The 16,636-nt window shown below is 29.4% G+C and overlaps 1 protein-coding gene and 1 long non-coding RNA gene across 3 annotated transcripts in view; one reads left to right on the top strand and one right to left on the bottom strand.

Moving 5' to 3' along the window:
* Window positions 1-16,636, bottom strand: part of LOC140443479 (ras-GEF domain-containing family member 1B-like) — a 1,395,894-nt gene that overhangs the window by 702,680 nt on the left and 676,578 nt on the right. The gene's annotated exons all lie outside the window — the stretch shown is intronic.
* On the top strand, window positions 3,599-4,218 carry LOC140442674 (uncharacterized). The gene is made up of 2 exons (XR_011951103.1): window positions 3,599-3,884; window positions 3,941-4,218. It is a non-coding gene; the product is annotated as an uncharacterized lncRNA (long non-coding RNA).

The following is a 16,636-nucleotide window of genomic DNA, read 5'->3' as shown; positions in this document are numbered from 1 at the left end:
CTATCCTTAAAACATATTTAGAAAATTTTAAAAACAGATTAAATGTTAGAAAAAATATTAAGAAAGGCTTATTGTGGCAGGATTTGGAATCTTGTTTTAATAGCAGAGTTAAGACAGGCGTTATCATAAATTTAAAATATAAAGACCCTAAACTATTTATGGAAAAGGCTTTTAAAAGTTTTTCAATTCAAATTAAAAAAAATTTAGTTTCATGTATGTTAAAAGTTAATGTAATTTTTTATGGACTTTTCATCAAACCTCAAGATGGTGAAACGTCTGTTAAACATTTTTCCACGAAAAATACAATAATTGATCAAAACACAAACATAAAAGATTGGTATAAAATCAATTGTATAGACACCGTTTTAAGAAAGTTTGAAGATTTTCAAGAAAAAGACAGTGGATGGGCACTATCCCACATTTTAAACTTAAAAGTTAATATAAACAAATATAATCCATTACTTGGTGGTATTTCAACATACGTTGAGCTACCTAAGTATATAAAGAATACTAGAAGTGTAATTAATGTTAGGAATTCTGATCCTTATTGTTTCCTTTGGTCAGTTGTTGCTGCCTTACACCCTGACACAAAAAGTGTTGACCGAACATCATCTTATCCTCACTTTAGTAAAATATTAAAATTTGATAATATCAGTTTTCCCATTGATATTAAAGATATTCCAAAATTTGAAAAATTAAATAAACTTGCTATAAATGTCTTTACATTGGGAACAAGAAATGAAATTCTACCTTTGATATTTAGCCAAACAAATTTTTCTCCTCGAATAAATTTACTTGTATTAAATGTCATGGATAATATTGTAAATGATGATAATGAGGAGGAGGACAATTACATAAAACAGCGAGTATTTCATTTTGCTCATATTAAACATTTTTCAAGATTATGTGGCAAAAAAGTTGGGAACGTTCGAAATAAAAAATGGTTTTGTGAACGATGTTTTAATCATTTTAGCAGTGAGACATATTTACAAAATCATTTAGAGGATTGTTTTAAGATAAATTCTGTTAAAATGGTTTTACCTACCGAAAAAAATTATTTAATGAAATTTAAAAATTTTAATCATAAGGAACGTGTTCCGTTTGTTATATATGCTGATCTTGAAAGTATTCTTACAAAGTTTAACGATAATAATAATAATTTGAAATCTTGTTTAACTGAAAAGCATGAAGCTTTCAGTATAGCTTATTATTTTAAATGTTCATATGATGATTCTTTATCCTACTTACAAACATATACGGGTCGTGATTGTCAAACATGGTTTGTGAGAGAACTCAAAGAGATAGCTATGAAAATATATAGAGAAAATTTATTTCAAAAATTTCAAAAGGTTATATCATTAACTGATAAAGAACAGAAAGATTTTAATTCAACCTTTATTTGTCATATTTGCTCAAAACCTATTGATAAATCAGAAAAGGTACGAGATCACTGTCATATTACCGGACAATTTCGTGGGGCAAGCCACAGAAGGTGTAACATTAATTACAAGACTTCGTACACAATTCCTATCGCATTTCATAATCTCTCTGGCTACGACGCTCATTTTTTAATTAAAAGTCTTAATTCTGACATACAAGGGCATCTGTCACTATTACCGCTAAACAAAGAGAGGTATATATCATTTACCAAATATATCCATGGCACTAATATTAGTTTTAGATTTATTGATTCCTTTAGATTTATGTCATGTTCATTAAATCAACTTTCCTCATATCTAGATGATAACCAAAAAAATATTACACGTAGATATTTTAATGATGATTCAAAGTTTAATTTGGTTAAAAGAAAGGGTGTTTTCCCTTATGAGTATTTAGATAGTTGGGAGAAATTACAGGTCACTTGTCTTCCGCCTATTGAAAATTTTTATAGTAAAATCAATAACGAGTATATTACTAAAGAGGACTATCAACATGCCTGCAACGTTTGGACTAGATTTCAGATAAAAAACTTGCAGGAATATGCAGAATTATATTTAAAGACAGATGTACTCCTTTTGGCTGACATTTTTGAGAATTTTCGATATATGTGTTTAAAAACTTATGGATTAGATAGTCTTCATTATTATACTTTACCAGGATTAGCCTTTGATGCTATGTTAAAAGTAACCAATGTCGAATTAGAGTTATTAAGAGACAGTGAGATGGTTTTGTTTTTTGAAAAAGCCAAACGAGGAGGAGTTTCACAGTGTAGTAATAGATATGGAGAAGCTAATAATAAATATATGGAAGATAAATACAATCCTGATAAAGAAATCTCCTATCTAATGTATTGGGATTTTAATAATCTTTATGGTACAGCGATGAGTTATGCGTTGCCATATGCAGGCTTTGAATGGATTAATTTGATTGATATTTATAAAGAACATATATTGGATTGTCCCAATGATGGAGAATATGGATATATACTTGAGGTAGACATTGAATATCCAAAAGATCTTTTTAATTTACATAAAGATTTACCTCTTTGTCCTGAACACATAATCCCACCATCTTCTAATTCAACAATTCCCAAATTATTAACCACATTGTACGATAAAAAAAAATATGTTATTCATTATATATATTTGAAACAGATTGTTAACTTGGGTTTGAAAATAACGAAAATTCATCGCTGTTTGAAATTTAAACAATCCCCTTGGTTAAAAAAATATATCGATTTGAACATTGACTTGCGAAAGAAAAGCAAAAATGAATTTGAAAAAAACCTATTTAAACTTTTTATTAATGCCCCTTACGGTAAAAGTATTGAAAATGTCAGGAAACACAGAGAAATAAAAATTGTAAACAAATATAATGGAAGATATGGAGCAAATTTCTATATATCCCAACCTAATTTTCATAGTTGTACTGTTTTCGATGAAAATACTGTAATAATTGAAATGACAAAACAAAAAGTCAATTTTAATAAACCGATATATATAGGGATGTGTATTTTAGATATTTCCAAAACAATTTTATATGACTTTCATTATAATTATGTCATAAAAAAATTTAAAGATCAGGCAAAATTATTATATACAGATACAGATAGTTTAATATATCAGTTTTTTGTTGACGATATATATAAACATATTAGAGAAGACATTGACAAATTTGACACATCAGACTACAAAGAGAATAATGTATACAATATTCCATTACAGAATAAAAAAGTGTTAGGTCTGATGAAAGATGAGAACCAAGGGGAATTGATGACACACTTTATAGGATTACGTTCAAAAATGTACACTATGAAAATTTTAAATAAGAATGAAGAAATTAAAAAGGCTAAAGGAATAAAAAAATCTGCATTAACGGAACTATCCTATGATGACTATTATGCAAGTTTATTTAATAAGGTAATCGTAGAAATTTCCCAAAATTCAATAGTGTCGAAAAAGCATGATGTTTATACAATGTCGCAAACAAAGGTGGCCCTTAGCCCGTACGATGATAAGAGAATATTAAATTATTTATCCACTGATACTCTTCCATGGGGTTACAATGATAAATAATTATTTTATAAAGTTTTGTAAATCGTTTTTTAATTAATCTACATTCACCCAAAACTAAAAGCGAATGCTGGTAAGTTATTTACATTGAATAAATATTTTGAAATAACGCTCTTTATTTTAGTCTCAATTAAATAAATGGGAGGCAGTTTTCAAAGACGAAAAACGATTTGTAAGCTTACAATTTAAGACCGAAAAAAAAATAAAACCGCAAACTAGACCTACCATATCATGGTACAACAAAATGTATGGAACAATACCATGTTTCGAATGCAAGAAATTTTTTTGTTTTTGTACAAGATCCTTAGACGTCCACATGGACGCTGAACCTACTACATTGTATTGTTATGAAACTATGTCTGATTCATAAAGGTATACTGGTAACAAATATTCAATTATTATTGATTAATTTTTTTTCTTTATTTCAGCCTTTAATCCACCTACCGATACCAGCTTCGGGTATGGGAATTCTTATAATTAAAGAAGAAATCTTATCGGAGGAGGTGTTTAATTATAAAAGCAATTACAATGCCCAAATACCTGATGACCATCCACTGCACAGAGATGCATTAATTTGGGCAAAGTATATTGACCAGGTGACGTGGTCGTATTGGCAAGACGTAAAAACAAACCTATGGAATAATATAGCAATTTATCAGTATTATGAATTATATCATCGTTTATAAATAAACTTTTATATTTGGTACATTGTTTTTTCTTTAATTTCCTTAAATTTCAAGAGTAAAAACGACATTGGCTAGGCTAGGCTAGGCTAGGCTAGATACGACTAAGCAAGTCTGTACACAACAAGTTATTTTTTGACTCGCCACTACCAAAAAAAAATTTCCAAGTCTCAATACTCATTTATTTCAATCACCCTGTACAAATTTAACTAAAAGAAGAGGAGATGAAGCGATAAGCGATGAGTTTTGCACTCGACATACAAGGTGGTCCGTTCCACTCAAAGACACCCCCTCTGGTCATTGTCGACCGATTCTTTTACTTCTTCAGGACAGGTAAGACAAAGAAGAGACAAGTGAGACAGGTGTAAAAACATACAGGTAACGTAGGTGACAATTCTTCGGCTGAGAAGAAGAGATCTAGAGATAAGCGACTAGTTCTTACGACCCTCTGGTCATTGTTGATCACTTCTTCGGGAGAGAAGAAGAAGAGATCAAGCGATAAGCGACCAGTTCTTACAACCCTCTGGTCATTGTTGATCACTTCTTGTACTTCTTGTACACCCCCAAGGTCAAATCATGGCATCGATACCTTCGCATCGGAGACCCTGATGGACAGGTTACCAAAGTGCGTTTGAACCCCGCTTGCTATACTACTCACATGTATCATAAGTCATCAGGCAATCTATACACCTGTTTATGTACGTCATTAATGTGACCCATAAAAGTTGTTAGTTGTTCGATATCATTCGGCTACATGTTGAAGATTTGGCTGGCTAAATATTTGCATAATCTCGTTGATGTAATGGCACCAGGATTTTTTACTCCACTCATTTTGACATGTTTTTCCTTAACTTTATAACCGGTCGTCGGATTATTTGTACCGATTTTCGGGAACAAATATATATTTGAATCCTCAACAAAGTTTTTTCTTCAATTTGTCAAAACACCTGTGTGTTCTTGTAGGTCAATGCTGAAGAGCACCGGAATACCCCTTCCTTTGTCACGAATTACAACTCTTTTGAATTTAGTTAGCAATATTTTTTCAGTAGGTGTTATGGCTTCTCAAAACTCTTCATGTTTGATGAGTACTTGTTTCAGAATAAACGTGAATTGGCATGCGCTCCGTTTCGCCAACTCTTTCACGATTCAATAAAATCAAACGGCAGAAAATTATTTCCATTAATTTTATGTATTATATAATTAACTTGTAGCTTATTTCACTATTTTTATTATTCTTTAAATGTTGAATAGATTCATCTGCTTTCTTCAATAAATAATTTTTGAAAATTTTTAGATCAGTTGCTACAAATCAATAAATCTTTCTTTGCCACTAAAGAAACTTTCCGTAACTGAGGATCTACTCGTAAATATTTAACAAATATGCACAAAAATTCATCGGAATACCTACACTTTTCTTTTTATTTTTGTGTGGCTGTGCTATTATTACTGCATCAGTAGTAATCCTGAGTTTACACCAATCTAACATTTTGTTCTTCAGATATGTCCCTTTAGTGATTTCATGATTTGGTATGGACCATTCATCTTTTAGCAGATTGAAAATTCTCTGACTTCTTGACAGGTTCAGTTTTTAGCCTATAGATTAATTGATACTGTATAAAGCAAACTCAATAAAACAATCTTTGTGTTAAATTAAGTAACGTAAGTACATCCATTTAAACTTGTGCATTCGTGTTTAAATTAAATATAAATAATTGTATAAAAATACACATTTTGGAAGTATTTAATTTTGTTCCGAAGGGATTGTTTAACTATCGTACCTTTTTCAATTTTCTACTCATAAAATAAAGGCTAACTTCTAACACCTATCTATTAAAATGTTAAAAAATCTGATGTTGACCCGTCACGTACCTGACATCGTTTCAAGGTGGGTGGGTTATGCGACTTTCGTTATCAGGTTTATCATGCACAAAAATATATTTTATCTAGTTTTTGAAAAACGTCTAAAAGTCTGTCCCTGTATTTAAATTTATCACTAATTAACCACCCCGAATCTGAATTTGTTCTTTTACAATATCGAAAGGCTTTTCAAATAAAAGTTGTTCGCAAGACCAGCTTTGCATATATCGGAAATATACATTCTTAAAAAATCACAAAAAACAAAAGTACAAGAGTAAAGTACCACAGCTTCTAGATGAAGGTTGCTGTAAACATTTTCAAAGGATGCGATTTTAGTAAAAAGCTTAAATATGAAATGTCATCAAAGTAATATTGTAAAAATAATATACATATTTACAACTTAAACTCTATTACCTACATGTTACTGCAAAACATCTATATATTTAATGGTATTTCAGACGGTTAGCAATGTTGCCAAATTGAAATGACGCAGAATAATCGAGAGAATGAAAATAATATACACCAATGAAGTATACTCCATTGTTTCATGCCCCCTGCAGGAGATACCATGAACTAATATATACACAAAAATTTCATGCTAACACCATTGTTGCGTCACTTAAAATCCTTAATAAATTTGTTGCTATAACTCAGAACTATATGCAAATTCGCCACATCCCTTGTTTGGATTACGAGTGTCCCCTGATGTCAGTTAGGAGAAATTGGTAACGACCATTTTTGAAATATAAGCGATTGTAATCCTGCGTCCGTATATTGACGCAACAATGCGGTGGATGCAGCATTACATGCAAAAACATAAATGTAAGGACGCATCAATGTCTGTAGGATCTATATATACATATATATATATATATATATATATATATATATATATATATATGTATATATATATATATGTATATATATATATAATCATACATATATATATGTATATATATGTATATATTGTTATGATATGTGAATTCGATGCAAGAAAACTACAAGTTGCTCTTATTTACCGGCTAGCTTTATGAAGATAAAAATAATTTTTTTAAGTTGATTAATTTGTAATATTGTTAAATTTAGAAATGCTTTTAATAAAAATTATTGAACGCCTGAAAATAAAAAAAATTTGACAAACATTTATTCTACTCACCTTGTATTCTCTAAATCTGTATTTTGAATTTAAATTTTTTTTTACTTATTTGTCTTAGAACATGCAGACTCTTAACTCAAGCGAGTTCTGTGACCTGTATTGCTTGATAAATATATATAAAATTATATAAAGCAAAAATCACCACACAAGAAGTTTTATTTTTAATGTACTGTGCAATTATTCACAAGTGATCAATTAAATATTACACAACGATATCTTGTATAATATATAAAAAAAATTATTTAAGATTCTTCCAATAAATAAGCCAATACTTAACCGTTTAATACTAATATGAATGGATTTAGATTTATGACGTAATACAATATTGAAGTAAGTATATGAAATTAGTGTTTTGTGAAGTTGCAACAAGAAATACTTGATCTAAGATCTAATACGTGTTTGTTTGTCAAAGTATTTATAACCTCACTTACTATCTTTTTAGAGCGAAAACAAAGGTTTATAATCCTTCAATTTTTTTTTAGTTTAACTGTTTTGTTTAATGATTTTAGTAAGCAAAAGAAACGGTGAATTATATTTGGTTAATATTACAAAAGCGATAATAAAATTTTTGTGAACTTGACTTCAAATTATTTTGTTTTTTTAACACAAAGATGATTTAGGATGATATAGGCTGTTTAAAAAAAAAAAGGTAAGATTATTTCTAAAGAAATTTCAAAACTTGCGTTTAACTTTATTAAAGTTCACTTTCGTCTTTCAGATAATCCCTTCTCTAAAAATTTTATGGAAATCTTCAATAACAAAGATTGCATCTTTCAGTGACGTCTTCTAATGGATTAGGGCCGCAAAACTATCAGAATTATCTCTCCAATGGTTGAGAAATATTTATAAGTACCCAAAATGAATTTTAAATGATCTTCAGTCAAAAATAAACACCAAACGGTCTCTTTATTCAGCGAGAATTCAAATGAGTGGAAAAACTCACCTTTCTGGTAGCTGTGGACCTCTTTATGATGACTGCTAACAATTCCCTTATCGGAAAATATACTGTTAATCTGCAGGCTTTGCTAAAATTTAATCAGAAACGATGGTTTCTTATCGGCAAGGTAATTTGAATATACTTTGTTATAATTCAGGACTTTTTTAAGGTTTTTTAAAATACTTTTGAAAAATTGTGACTGCTGAAAAAAATCAAAAATTTTCTGCCCCTTCGTAACTATTGATTTTCTATCTTTTATTTTTCATTGCTTACCAGATCTCCAAGCATTTTGACAATGTTTTTTAAGATCTGACAGGATTTTTGTATATTTTTGACATTTATGATTAAAATAAAAAATATTTTAAATTTTCATAAATTGTTAAATCTTGAGAACTATATTGACTTTTGAAATGAATTGAAACAAATACTAGAGAATTTAAGCATTCTTTTGACATATAATTTCTACAACAAATGATAATTTAAATATTAAAATTTTTACTAACAAATTTGACATACACCAATTTTAACATGAATTAGTTGCTTTTATTTTGCTTTTATTTAATTTTAAAGCTATCTGAAAGCATTTTTGATATTGAATCACTGAGAATTGTCTTCAGATTACCTGTCCATTAAAGATTATATCATTCTGAACTCTTATTTATGAGATATATCCTATTTCACCTCCTAACACGTTTTATTTTCCGAGCTCTATCCATGTTAACTGTATGTTTACTAACAAATTGAAACTTCTTACTTTGTGAATAAATGACTTAAATATTTTATCTGTTTTAGGACTGTTGAAGATTCTATTGACTTGTATATATTAGAATTTGGATTATAATAAAAATTGTAATTAATTAATAAATACAAATTTATGGTTTTTATTTCCACTCGATCCGAAGTGGTTTGATATTTGCTTTTTGTATCTTTATGTTGTGGCTATATTGGCTTATTCTGTAAGTATCTCTTACATAAATAATATAATATATATATATAACGAACAATAACTTAAGTTTAAATCATAATCAATTTCATGATCAACAATTGTTTTTGGTTTAATTTTTTTTTTATATATTTTTTTTTAATTGAAAAGTGTTTATCAACCAACTATAACTCAGTGGCTATAATAACTCACGTATTAAAAGAATCTTATTTCTATTATGCTAAATTTGTTTATAATAAACCAACTGGTTTTAATTATAATAATAATAAAATTATTTTGAAAACATTAATTAAATCTGGTGATACAATATAGTCCTTATTGGTTTGTTACATGTCTGTGAATTCTGCTTATTTTTGCTTTTAGTTTCTTTCTTATTGTTGAATCTAGTTTCAACTATTAAATTAACAACAATAATACAATTGTTTGAGTTAAATATATATGTGGTATATTCAATATTGTCATTTTGTTTTATGTTCATACTATTCATAAAAAAAAAAACTGTTTAGGAGCTTTAATTTCATAACAATTCTCCAAAAATTAATATTTCATATTTGACAATTTTTTTTGGCAAATATCAAATATTCATTTTTCTTTGACTGGTTTTTTTGCAAGTTGTGTGATTGTTTCTCTGAACGTCGACACAAGTGTATGTTTCAGTGATTTTATGAATGTGTGATGGTTAAAAACAATTAAATTTTTGATTCAGTTGCATATATATGGTATACAATTATGCTGCAGATAGTTTGAATGCTCTCTTTGAAAAAAAATAATAATTAGTTTTGTTCTTTTAATTTTGCATGTGTAAGCTTAAGTTGCTTTAGTTTGTTTTATTAATGCATGTTTTATTTTGAATATATACAAAAATATAGAGTTTAAGTTTTATTTAAGCACGTGTGAGCTGCATTTTGTGGTTAGAGTGTAAGCTAGTTTGAATGTGACTTTATTATCATTCGGTTATTTTTAATAAGTTTTCGTTGAGGGTTGAGTTTATATTCTACTTTTGAATCCATTTTATAGTTGTTTTTCTTCCTTGGTTTCTTAGAGTTCTGCCATCTTCGTTTCAAATTTTTCCTCTCCAATCCTTCTTCTGTAATTCCATTCCAAGTTTTATTATTATACTGCATAATTATATCATTATAATCTTTCATAATTCATCATAATTCATATTATATTATATATCATATTCATAATCATAATATCCGCAATAATTCATATTTCATCATTTTTCATAAATAGCAGCATTATTATTATTATTATTCCATCTTCTGTATCCCATTCATGTCCTTTACTTAAAAAAAAATTGTTTCATTTTATAAATATAACTTAAAATTAATAATGTCTTCTTATTTCTTCACTTATTGTTCATATTTGTAAATGTCTTTTATGTTAAAAACTCCTCTAAGATACCCACTCTCAGGATATTTCAATAAATAACTATTTTCTCCATCTTCTGTTTCAACTTCATAAGGTCCCTCCAATGGTGGTAAAAGTTTGTTACAAATGTTATCTCTATAATTGCTTACCCTATGTGCTCTAATTAATACTAGTTCTCCTTTTTGAAATTTTTGGTTTGTTCTCATCTTCCTTTTGTTTTGTCTTTTCAAATATTTCTCTCCATTCTTGATGATTCTTAGTTTTACATCTTGACAAATTTGGTCATATTCAGGTTCTATTTCTATAATCCAAGGTCTTTCTGGTCTTATCCTTTTCATTAGAAATAGTGGTATCTCATTAGTCACAGTGTTTGGTAACTGATTTATGTATTGTTCTATCCTTAATAAATGTTGATCCCATACAGTGTGTTTGTTTTCTATTGATATTCTTAAAAATTTTATCACTTCTTGAATATATCTTTCCGAAGGATTTGATTGAGGATGTCTGATGCTTGTAAAACTTAATTTGGTTCCATTTCTTGTCATAAAATTTTTGAATCGGTCGTTTTGGAAATATGTGGCATTATCCAGTATGCATTGTTTAGGTTTTCCTATTTCTTCAAAATAATTGTTTAAATTATTTATGATAGTGTTGACTTTTGTATTTTTACTGGAATAAAGTTTGATGAATTTTGAAAATAAATCTACGATTACCATGATATGTTTATGTCCATTTCCTTCCGTTTGTATCAAGTCACTCAAAAAATCTATAGCTATTATATCTAAGGGCTCTTGTGCTATTATATTTTTGGGAGTATTCCAATTTGAAAAATTCTTCGATTTTTGTCTTTGACAAGTATGACATTTTCTAGTCAAGTTTTTGATTATGCTTGTATCCTTCTTGGTGATATAGTTTTCTCGAAACATTAACCATATTTTCTTACTACCCGCGTGTCCATTCTTTTCATGTAAATCCTTCAGTATTTCTTCGGCTAAATTTTTGCTGATGTAATATAACTCTTGCTCTCCAATTCTTTTAATGTAAATTTGATCTTTCAGTATACATCTTTCCTTTTCTTTCTGTGTTAAATTTTGCTGATCTTCTCTAATGGCTTGTTTTGAGTACATTCCCTCCTGTTCTTTTAATATATTTAATCCGATTTGAATTTTTCTCTCTTCTCTTGTTCCTTCCTCTTCGTTCCTTGTCAAGGCATCTGCAATGACATTATCTCTTCCTTTTATATGTCTAATTTCGAAGTTATATTCTTGAAGTAGTAAAGTCCCACGATGTATTCTATTATTAAGCAATTTGTTATTCATGATATTTATTAACGATAAATGGTCAGTTTCAATATAAAATTTTGATCCTAATAAATAATACCGAAATTTTGTTACACAAAATAGTATGCTAGCAAATTCCAATTCGGTGACACTATACCTCTTCTCGTAATTTCTGGTTACACGTGACACAAATGAAATAGGAACTTCTTCATTGTCCTGGACTTGTAACAACACTCCTGCAAATTTGTGCATGGAAGCATCTGTCTGTAGAATGAATGGCAAATCGTACCTGGGGTGATAAATTCTTAGATTAGTCCGAAATATGTCCTTTAAATTTTGAAAGGCCTGGTTTTGTTCTTCTTTCCATTTCCATTTTTGATCCTTCTTCAATAGTTGAATTAATGGTAATTCTTTCTCACTCAAGTCTGGAATTAATCGTTTAAAGTAGTTGATTAGGCCTATAAATCCTCGTAAATTTTTCAAATTTTTCGGTGCTGGATAGTTCATTATTTTCTCAATTCTTTCTTCGTCCATAGAAATACCACTTCTGTCTAATTTATATCCTAAATACGTGACCTCTTGTTGATAAAACTGGCATTTGTTTAAGTTAATTTTTAATCCTGCTTCATTCAATGCATTCAACAAAATATTTATGTGTGTTAAATGTTCGTGTGATGTGTGAGAATAAATGAGAATATCGTCAATGTAGTGTATAATAAAGTCTTCGTATTGATCCAAAATTTGATGTAAAGCACGTACAAGAGCTGAACATGCACTTTGCAAACCGTATGGAACTACTTTAAATCTATATATTACCCCATCTATCGAAAAAGCTGTAAAATCCCTACTATCTTTATGCAATGGTATCAACCAAAAGCTATGCTTCAGGTCAATTTTTGTAAAATAATTTGATTTAGTTATTTTTCCAAAGATTGCATCTACACTTTGTGGTGCTTCATATTGTGGTGTTGAATATTTGTTAATGTTCCTGGCATCGAGGCATAATCTTAACTCACCATTGCTCTTCTTCACTACCACTATAGGGTTTATGTACTTTGAATTGCTGTTTTCAATTATTCCGTTTTGTAACATCTTCTCTATCTCCTTTGAAACTTCTTTCCGGTATTTATAAGGAATTGGATATGTCTTCGATTTAAAATTTTCTATTCCTTTTACCTCAATTTTATGCATGTACTTTTCAGCCACTCGGTTTTCGGATTTTATCAAACCATCATATTTTTGCAACAATCTTCCTACATCTTCTTTCCATTCTTCTGCACATACTAAATTTTCTTCCAATTCCATTTTACTTTCTTCTGGTTCATTATTTATAAAATTGTAGTTTGTATGATTTTGAATATTGTTAATTTCCTTTATCTTTAATTCCTCTTGTTTTGATTCCTCGTCTTCTGTATTTCCAAATTTCAGTACTTCTTCTTGAATTTGTAAAGTTTTGTTTACATAATCGATGACCATTCCATTTCTGTCCATTTCGTCTGTCCCAATCAAAATATCATGTCTCATGTTTTCTACTATTATGAATTGCATACTATATTCGGTTGTATCAAATAATACTTTTCCCACTATTCCCTTCTTTGCTTCATATAGTTTTTTGTTGTTTGCACCCACTAGATTAACCTTTGGAATTGAATAACAATATTTTTGAAAATTTAATTCATTAATAACTTTATTGTCAATTAGTGAAACTTCAGAACCCGTGTCTATTAAAATTTTAACTTGTTTTTGAAAGAATTTACCCTGAATTAAAATTAACCCTTGCAAATTTTGATTTTTCTTTTCTTCCCCAAATGTTATGAACTCCCTTGGATGCTCATAGTGACATACGGCCGCATTTAGCAGGTGCTTTATTGAAAATTTGGTGATTGTGAATCTGTTGTGTATTGTGTGTCAAAGGGTTGTGATGGTGATGATGTGTTGAGTGTTTCAATTGGTGACTCTTGTTGACTGACGTCGGTGTATGATTGATGGTGACTTAGAAAATTCACTTGTCTTTTTTGGTTATTTCTATTTATATCTTCTAGACTTCTAGTGTTATGGTTTCGATTGTTTGTGTAGTTTTGATTTGACTGTTGTTGTGAATTGTTTGTCTGGTTCTGTTGAATGGCACTGTTTGAAAATGCATGATTCATATTGCCATTGGAGTTAAAGTTTCTGTTGTTATTATTGTAATTATTTCTGTTAAAATTTCCGTTGTTTTGATTATTGTAATTACCGTTTTGATACCGTCCATTATTTCCATAGTTATTGTTGTTAGTTTGATTGTTACGATTATAGTTTTGGCGATTAAAGTTCTGATTATTTTGGTTGCGGTAGTTATTATTATTATTCCTAAAGTTCGAGTTATTATAGTTGTTGTTACCATTATTTTGTCTATAGTTATTGTTAAAATTACGATGATTATTGAAATTATTGCCGTTCTGATTATTGTTTCTTCTGTAGTTATTGCTCCCATTGAAGTTGTTATTATTATTATTATTTGCTTGGTCATTGTTTTGATACATGGGGTTTCGTTGCTCATGCATCATCAAAAATTGGCACAGTTTGTCTATTTCTTTAAAGTTGTATAACATCATGATATCTTCCAATGTCCGATCAAAGTGTTGCACGATACAACCCACAATGTATTCTTCGTTAAAACCACAGTCTAAGTATTGAGCTGTGCTGTAAATTTGCATGGCGTACCGGTGGTATGACATGCTACGATTTGGGTTGTATTTGCCACTTAACAGCTCGTTTTTGATTGAACGCTGTTGTGCTTGACCCCAGAAATATTCACTGAATTTGGTCGCAAAGTCTTCCAGATCCACCAACTCATTTTCTTTGTTCGAAAACCATAGTAACGCCTCATCCGTCATCTGGTTTCTGATGAATTCTTTAAAGTCTTCGAAATTTCTGTAAGATGCATATCTGTGCCTAAGGAATTTCATGAAAGGTACTGGATGCTGCTGTTTTATTCTTCCACTAAAATAGATTTTACAATCTCTTTCGACCGTTTGTACAACCGGCCTTGCATCCAATTCCTTCTGTGTCACTTCTTTAAGAGACTCTTGTACTCTCCCAATTTCTTTCTCCATTATCTCTTTGGTCTTATTCATATTTTCATCTATTTCATCTTCTTTTTTCTTCCACTGTTCATTAATGTCTCGTCGAAATATCTCTTCCTTCTGCTCAATATGATGCTCCAGCTGTACTGCCAACACTCCCATTTGTTCGTCAATATCTTCGAACTTTTTTTGGTTATTTTGTTGTTCTAGCTTCAAATTTTGTTCCATTAATTCAATCTTTTTATTTTGAGTTTCATTATTCTTTTCCAGCTGTGCCGATAACACTTCCATTTGTTCTTTGCACTGCTCTTCCATCTTGGCCATTTCTAGGGTTAACTCTTCTTTTACTTCTTCTATCTTCTTTCCCAACTTATCCTCAACCTGTTGTGCCATCTGTTGTATTTTGTCATCAAAATTTTGTGTTATTTCCCGTTTTATTTCTTTTTTTGTATCTTCAAGTTCTTTTGTCATATGTTGTTTATTTTCTTCTGCTTTCTGGTTTATATTTTGCTCAGTTTTTTTTATTTCCTGTAACAAAATTGCCATCATCTTGTGAAAGTCCAATTCATCCTTCTTTACGGGCTGAGCTTGGTCTCCACTTGCCATTTGCCTTTCCATTTGTGCTTCTTCTGGCTGTCTTTTCTCCTCCATTGTCTCCTGTACTTCTTCAGTCTCTTTAATTTGTTCTTCGGTTCTGTCTGTCACTTCCTGTTCTTCTTCTACGTTCTTATGTGATCTAGTCTTTCTTTTGTCCATGTTTATTTTTATTTAATTTCAATTCACTCAATAAACTTATTATCTACACAAATTATACTCTTAACACCCTGTATATTATGTTATTAAATGTTTAAGGTACACCACTGGTTAATACTTTGTTATAATGCACTACCTGTCACCGTCCAAATACACAGCCACACGTTGGGCTCGCCAAATTGTTATGATATGTGAATTCGATGCAAGAAAACTACAAGTTGCTCTTATTTACCGGCTAGCTTTATGAAGATAAAAATAATTTTTTTAAGTTGATTAATTTGTAATATTGTTAAATTTAGAAATGCTTTTAATAAAAATTATTGAACGCCTGAAAATAAAAAAAATTTGACAAACATTTATTCTACTCACCTTGTATTCTCTAAATCTGTATTTTGAATTTAAATTTTTTTTTACTTATTTGTCTTAGAACATGCAGACTCTTAACTCAAGCGAGTTCTGTGACCTGTATTGCTTGATAAATATATATAAAATTATATAAAGCAAAAATCACCACACAAGAAGTTTTATTTTTAATGTACTGTGCAATTATTCACAAGTGATCAATTAAATATTACACAACGATATCTTGTATAATATATAAAAAAAATTATTTAAGATTCTTCCAATAAATAAGCCAATACTTAACCGTTTAATACTAATATGAATGGATTTAGATTTATGACGTAATACAATATTGAAGTAAGTATATGAAATTAGTGTTTTGTGAAGTTGCAACAAGAAATACTTGATCTAAGATCTAATACGTGTTTGTTTGTCAAAGTATTTATAACCTCACTTACTATCTTTTTAGAGCGAAAACAAAGGTTTATAATCCTTCAATTTTTTTTTAGTTTAACTGTTTTGTTTAATGATTTTAGTAAGCAAAAGAAACGGTGAATTATATTTGGTTAATATTACAAAAGCGATAATAAAATTTTTGTGAACTTGACTTCAAATTATTTTGTTTTTTTAACACAAAGATGATTTAGGATGATATAGGCTGTTTAAAAAAAAAAAAGTAAGATTATTTCTAAAGAAATTTCAAAACTTGCGTTTAACTTTATTAAAGTTCACTT

This window comes from Diabrotica undecimpunctata, chromosome 6 (assembly GCF_040954645.1).
Source record: "Diabrotica undecimpunctata isolate CICGRU chromosome 6, icDiaUnde3, whole genome shotgun sequence".
Classification (NCBI taxonomy): Eukaryota; Metazoa; Arthropoda; class Insecta; order Coleoptera; family Chrysomelidae; genus Diabrotica; species Diabrotica undecimpunctata.
This window is presented reverse-complemented; position numbering and strand designations above follow the sequence as displayed.